Source organism: Parasteatoda tepidariorum, chromosome 12, assembly GCF_982258835.1.
Source record: "Parasteatoda tepidariorum strain Cologne lab strain chromosome 12, Ptep-v5.0, whole genome shotgun sequence".
In the NCBI taxonomy this organism is placed as follows: domain Eukaryota; kingdom Metazoa; phylum Arthropoda; class Arachnida; order Araneae; family Theridiidae; genus Parasteatoda; species Parasteatoda tepidariorum.
In genome coordinates this window covers 47,431,072-47,438,593 of record NC_141766.1, presented here as the reverse complement: position 1 = coordinate 47,438,593, position 7,522 = coordinate 47,431,072, and the positions used below count along the sequence as shown (strand labels likewise).

The following is a 7,522-nucleotide window of genomic DNA, read 5'->3' as shown; positions in this document are numbered from 1 at the left end:
AAATTTCTTAAAGGAATGATCTACGTTAGCATCAAAGATGTTATGGATGTGCCAGCGTTTAATTAGTTAAAAAACATAAGGACATAATAACACACTATGATGTCAGTGTTGCATGACTGGTTTTAGGTGAGTAGCACAAATATTTTATTGTGTTAAAAAGTAATCAAAGTTACAATTTTTCGCTATTGCACTGTAAAAAAATGGATGCTCAAATTTCACTAAACTTTCTTCGTTTTTTGTGAAACTGTTTTTTGGTATATGCTCCGAGAAAAATTTTGTCAAAGTGACGAAACAACTATCGTCCCTGCTTCGAGGAAACGAATTTCGTCAAAATTAGAAACTCGTTGTGAATAATGTATCTAACTGTTCTAATTATCCCTTTACCTTGGGCATCACATAGGTGGATCAATGTCACCTATGTAAACAACTATGTAATGTTATATAGGAAAGATGTTACACTGCAGCATATTTAATTTTCAAAAAATATGCTACATTTGTAACCTCTCTCTTGAATAACAATTCTATCAATGAAACTGCTTAGAAGATGTATTTGAGGTACTCCCCAACAAGCACACGACTTTAGGGCTAGTGAAGGGACAATGTCGGCTCACCTAAAGTGCCATTACGGCGGGCTTTTCATTGCCGTATCGGTTCCGTTAATAAAGTGAAATCTGGGCCAGAATGAGGGCCAGTGCATGGCATTTCAGGCAAAGCGACGGCAATCGTTAAAGGACCGGAACTAGTTTGTTGCCTCTGGAATACTTTGCCATTTTTGCCTGTTAAATACCGGAAAAAAAATTTTTTTCACAGAATAAAGAGAAAATTGCCGTAAAGGCTTTTATTGTACCTTTATGATGTCTTTTTTGCCTTTTTATCAAACGCTGAATATGCTCACTGGCACACGTCGTTGCCTCACTTTTTATTTCAGGTGCTTAGGCGAACTTCTTTGCCTTATTTGCCGGCGTACCACCCTTAACTCACCTCAAACTCAGTTTAATAGAAAGTTTTAATGCCGTCCTTGCCGGTATCACACCTTTATGTTAGGTATATCGGCAATTTTTTTTTTTTTGTCACTTACTTATTTATTATAGTTCTCCTTAAATTTCAAAGACTTTTTGCTGCATGTTGTTGATAACAATTCTTATTTAAGGAACATAAATTGTTTTCTCTTACTCTGCTGATATCAGCTATAGTAATTTATTGCATTTTAACTTTTTATATTGTAATAAAGCAATAACTGCCATTACATGCAAAAAACTTATGCTAATATAAAAAGCAAAATGTTGGAAAAAATTGCTTAATTTATGGTAAATTATCATCCAATGAATCTTCTTAAATAATATAATAGATTTCTTTTTTATTTAATTTTAATCAATTATAAATGCAATAAGTTAAAAGTAGAATCATATAAAAACATTGTGTGTTTAATTGAGTGTTCACATTTTTTTACACATTATGAGGTAAAATTAAATAAAAATTTTATTCTAAGATAAAAAGATATTGCGACTTAATGTATAAGTTATTTAAGTTATGAAAAAAAATTAAAATAATTATATATATTAATGTATAAGTTATTTAAGTTATGAAAAAAAATGAAAATAATTATATATATTAATGTATAAGTTATTTAAGTTATAAAAAAAATGAAAATAATTATATATATTAAACCTACAATTAGCTTTTTTTGATAGAAACAAAGCCACAACCCAGTCATTATTTTTGTTTTCAATATTATTCATATTTAATATTGGATAACTTTCTTTCAATATTATTCATATTCAATATTAGATAAATAAGACACATTATAAATATTTTTAAAAATATATATATACTGGGCACCTGTAAATAACACATCAGTTTCTGTGATTTTAAATAAATAAAGCTGGAATTTTAATAAAAATAAAATGCATAAAATTTAAAATAAAACATGACCTTAAGAAAAGAATATTATTTTATTTCAATATAACAAATCAAAATACAAACAAGTACATAACTGTACAATAACTTCTTTATAAGCATTCTCTTTCACAATGAATCTAGTTTTCCTGCAAAAAAGTAACCAATTTATTTTACAACAGATTTATTAAATAATACGTACAGAAAAAAAATATCTAATTAATTTTTGACGAATTTTAATTCTGGGTTAAGTTATAATATCAATTAATTCTAACTATTCAAAATACTTTTATTGATCCCAGGGAAATATTCGAAGAAAAATTCTATTCAATAATTTTCAAAAATTTTGTTTTTCTCTTATAAATATAGTACGCTATAGAATTTAATAAAGTTGCTCAAACCACCTGTTTTTTTTTTATTACTTACAAGCGAGCATTGATTGTCACAAAAATAAATTTAAGCTGATTGTAACAAAAGGTAATAATAGCACAAAATGAATATTCCAGCTCGCAATTAAAAAAAAATGTGTAAAATAGCGGATTCATTTGGATGGAAAAAAATTGCAGCATCAAATATTAAAAGAACTATGAATAATATCCTATGAATTAACGAAACAACCTGGATAAAACTTCTCTTTACAGTATTATGAAACAATTAATTAGTTTATATATAAAGAGAACAATGATTGACTTTAAAAAAGTTAAAAGTGGTGACCAAACTTCATTACTTTAAACTCATCTGTTATAAACTGTTAACTTTTAAAATGCTTCCATAAGTTAGAAGACTAATTGAAGCGGTACATATCGCTTAATAATGCTTATATATTGCATTTTGTAACTACAGATCAATCTATTGAATAATTGAACATAAAAATGCATTTTAAATAAAGAATTTGATAGCAAAGCTTTAATATTTTTTAATTTAGAAAGAATACATTCTCACCAAAATAGTTTGTAGCTATTAATATGTGATGTAATGTTAATATTTAAACAAAATTTAACTTTTTTACGATTAAGAACTATGAACGAATTTTTTACTTTAAATTAATATGTGAAAATATTTTAAGTTTATATAAAATTAAATTATTTAATTAAAAGAAATTTTAACCTCAAGGAAATAAACAAACTAAAGGTTTTTAAAAATGCAAAAAATAATAATGTAAAATTTTTTAAAATAGTACGTTTAAAATCTGAAAATATGTTATTTGATTAAAATTTCTAACAATTAAAAGAATATATGATCGTTCAAAATTATATTCCATTAAGTATTAATTACTTAAAAATGATATAGAAATTATTATAGAAGAAGTTATTAAGATATGCGATAAAGAGGAATGATTTTCTGAATTTGTAATGAATTTACAAACTAACTAAAGAATATAAATGTTATGCCATCAAGATAGGTTGGTTTAAACTAAACGGTTTTTTAAAATATTTAAATTTTTTTTTATACATAAAAAATTTTAATTTGAAGAGAACCAGTTGAAAACCAGTGAAATATATATATATATATATTAAACATCATAACAGTACATAGCACTTAATAACAGCTATGCAATAATTTTAAGATTTATTTTATAATAAATTTTTACTTTTAAATTTTTAATATTTAAAAATTATGAAAAGAAATTTACTTTAAGATGACATGTAAGCTATGATAAAATCAAATCATTTGACTAAAAAAGAAATTTCTCTCAACAAATACAAGTAATTCTAGTATAGGCATAATTTTTAAAAAAAACGAGCTGAAACTTTTTTAAAAAAGTAATAAATTTAGGCGGCTAAAAAGCTAAGAGTTTAGGAAAGTACTTTTGAAAATCAAGAACAGGTATTTTGATTAAAAAATTTCGATTTAAAAAAAAAATATTTCCTTATAAAATTTTTCCTTTAAAATCATAAAAAATTATTTATTGATAATCTGAAAATATTTTAATACAAATTACAGTCGAAGAAATTATTAAAATTGCAGTTCTACATATAGAATATAAAGTAGATTTTCTAATTTTGCTATGAACTTGTAAAATAGATTCCACAAATTATAGAATATAAAATCGGTGCTACTGAGTTAAAATGTAGTTTTATCATGTTCTTACCTTTTCTGTTGATTCTCGTTCATTCTAATTCTAGTACTCAACCATTCTATTTCATTCACATTCTCAGAATTTCTGGACTTTTCATGAAAGAAAGAAAAATAATTAGAATATGAGCGTGGAAAAAACTGTTATAAATCAACAAAATAAAAACATTAAATTAAAAAAAAAAACTGCTTAGAACTCATTTCTAGACAATAAGTTTATGTTTACCAGCTATCTTGTACATGCACAATGCTTATCGGAAATTATTATTAACTACTGAAGATATTTCTTATAAAATAATTACCATTGGCAAATACTATAGAATATAGTTCAAAATTGAAATGCGAAATTTAGATTATTTTTTTTAGAATTAGGTAAAATTAGATAAGTTATGATAAAATTAAATCATTTGACGAAAAAAATGTTTCCCACCTCAAAAAAAATTCTAGTATATTTAAAATTTTCAATTTTAGTCTAGCATGTGTATGGTATGTTTGTTAGTCTAGTATGTGGTCAACATTTACAAAAGTCAAAAATAAACTTGAAAATTTTTTAGGAAAGTACTTTTGCTAATCAGAAATAAGTATTTTGATTAAAAAATGTTAAGGATTCAAAAAAATATTTTCTTTAAAATTATAAGCAATTATTTACTAATAATCATAAAGTATTTCAATAATACAAAGAATACCACAAATTATAGAATATAAAATCGATGCCACTAAGTTAAAATGTAGTTTTAACATGTTCTTACCTTCTTTTCTGTTGACTGCCATTTTCAGTCTCTCCAGACTTTTCATGAAAGAAAAAGAAAACAATAAGAATATAACCATAGAAAAAACAGCAAAAAATCAACAAAGTAAGAACAATGAATTGAGAAAAAAAAAACTGCTTCTAACTATTTACAATACAATATATCTGACAATAAGTTTAATGTTTACCATCTATTTTTTATATGCTCAATGCTTATCGTAAACTAGTATTAACTACTGATGATCTTGCCTTTAAAATAATTACACTAGGCAAATGCTATAAAATATAGTTCAGAATTGAAAGGGTAAATTTAGAGGACAAGTTTATATCTAAAATAAAAAATCGAATTTAAAGTCCTAACTTATTATGCATCTTTTTCAAAAATGGGGTAAAATGTGTGTTTAGATAAATTCTGCCTAATATTTATAATAAAATTACATTATCAAATCAATCAAATATTATAAATGACAATCATTAAGAAAATAGTAATTTATAGTTCTTTTATAACATGACGTAGTATTAAAGTGAAAAATTTTCTTTTTTAAATTTTGTTCTCTAATTCAAATTTAGAAAAGGAATAAGATATGAAAGGAAAAAAAATCCGGCATAACAGATATAGAAGTCTATTCAAATTATAGATACTAAAATAGTCCAATATATTACTTTTGTCCGGGTTACCCTTAATTTTAGAAATAAAATTCCTTGCCTCTTCCATTATAATTTCAAAAAATATTTAGATTAATTTTTTGCACTACATAGTAATCATCAGAAATATATATATATATTCAACAGTCAATTAAAATCACTTTTTTTTTACGGAAAATATGTCAAGCATAATGCTTTTTTAAAAATAAAATTTCAATAGGTGAAAGTTCAACAGGAAGAGATTTAAAATAAACCCTATAAATCTTAAGATAGAGAATGAATTAAGAAAAAGATAAATAAGATTAGATAAATAGTAAAATTTGCACAAGAACTGGAAAAAGAGCTAGAAACAGAAAACTTAATTCTATGAAGAAAGAAAAAATATTATGCTGCAAATATTTCTATACTTAAAAAGAACTTTGAATTTATTTCTACAAAAAATATTCTTATTTTAAATAATTTTAAAAAATGCAAATATGTTGCAGTAGATTTCTTTTATGGGATAATAAAGTATATGTTTATCTTAATTACTTTTAACCTCATTGGCTACATAGTGTTTACGTGAATTTTAGAGTGAATTATATTTCACGTTTATTGCAAGATTTTTTTCATGTTTTGGCCGAAAATTACATCGTTCCTGACAGTTCCAGCATTTCTGTTTACTTAAAATCAAATTTCCTGTCCCTTTTGTACACAAAGATATGGGCCAAAACAATTTTTTTTACCATTCATTATAAATGTAACGTTCGTTATAAATATAAAGTTTTTCAAAAATATGAAAAAAATTTTAAAAGACATTTTAAGAAAATGCTTTTGCAGATTAAATTATGCGTTATTTATTTAAAAAATTTAAAAATGTTTTAAAAAACATACTTCAATAACAGTAAAGTTATTTCCTAATATTATTAAAAATTTAATCCTAAATTTTTCCCTTAATATAAAGATTTGAGATGTTCTTACCTTTTATCTTGACCTTTCTTCCAAAAGATTTTTTCTTCCAAAAGATTTTTCTTACAGTATTTCCATCCGTGCAAAAAAAAAAAATTAAATAAATAACATCAATAAAAAGCAATTACAAAGCAACAAAAGCAAACTTAGAAAGAGTTTTCCCAGTTAACGAGTTTTAGATTGTTAAACGTTTCTAATTTAAAAAACTCTTATCAAAAAATTATTAAATTTAAATTATACGATAAACTAATAAAAAATTAGAAAATGTTAATACCATTTCTTTTTTTTTTTTTTTTTTTTTTTAGTGGTCGGAAACATATTTGAAGAAAACCCTTTAGGTCTGATCAGAAGTTTTATTTGAAACAAAAGGTGAAACGCGCTGTCAATACATGGTCCTGGCAAAAAATGACTACCGATTTTTTTAATAAATTAAATAAGGTAATTAAACTAAGTAAGTAAATTAATTTAAATAATTATTAAATTAAAAACTTTTTAAAAAAATAAAGAAGCATTTGATTTAAATAGCTATATAAAATCATTTTTCTATTGTTAGGATTAATGGAACTTATAATTCATTTTAAAACTAAAATGGTAACTTACACTATATTGGTTTTTAAGGGAAGAAAATAAAACAAGGATTTAAGGGAAACAATTACGCGGATAGTTGATCGGAAACGGGGGAATATAACGATTAAAAAATATAATTACTAAAAACTAAATAAAGAAAATAAAAACAAATTATTTGTGAAAAATTAATAAATAATAGTGTACTGAAAATATAACATGAGCTAAAGAATAAAAGTTTACTTACTTATCCTTCTTAGGCTGTTGAGTATCGCATTCCTGCAATAAAACAGAAAGGAGACCTCTTTTGAAGTTGACCATTTCCATTATTTATCCCCTTTTTTTTTCCAAATTTTTTGGCGACCATTGAATCTTTTGGCATCTGGGGTAAGTGGACCACCTGGTTGAAGAGATTATTTCTTAGAATCGGGGAAGGGGGTTTAAAGTGCTTAGCGTTCGCTTTCCCCTCTCTTTTTCCCTTAACTTGAAGGATTGGAAACAAGGTCACTTAAATGATTCTTTTTAAAAATACGTGTCCTGTGATTTCAGACAGTAAGATGTCCTCAAATTAAGATCAATATTTATTTTTAAATTATTAAAAACAATTTCTGGTGATATAAAGGAAAAATAAATTAAATAACAAAA

The 7,522-nt window shown here is 24.5% G+C and overlaps 1 long non-coding RNA gene across 1 annotated transcript; it reads right to left on the bottom strand.

Annotated features, from left to right (window-relative positions):
- Window positions 1–1,933: 1,933 nt before the first annotated feature.
- LOC147801085 (uncharacterized) lies at window positions 1,934–6,462 on the bottom strand. The gene is made up of 4 exons (XR_015430779.1): window positions 6,326–6,462; window positions 4,722–4,759; window positions 3,989–4,065; window positions 1,934–2,045 (listed from the first exon to the last, which is right to left on the bottom strand). It is a non-coding gene; the product is annotated as an uncharacterized LOC147801085 (long non-coding RNA).
- Between the last annotated feature and the right edge of the window lie 1,060 nt (window positions 6,463–7,522).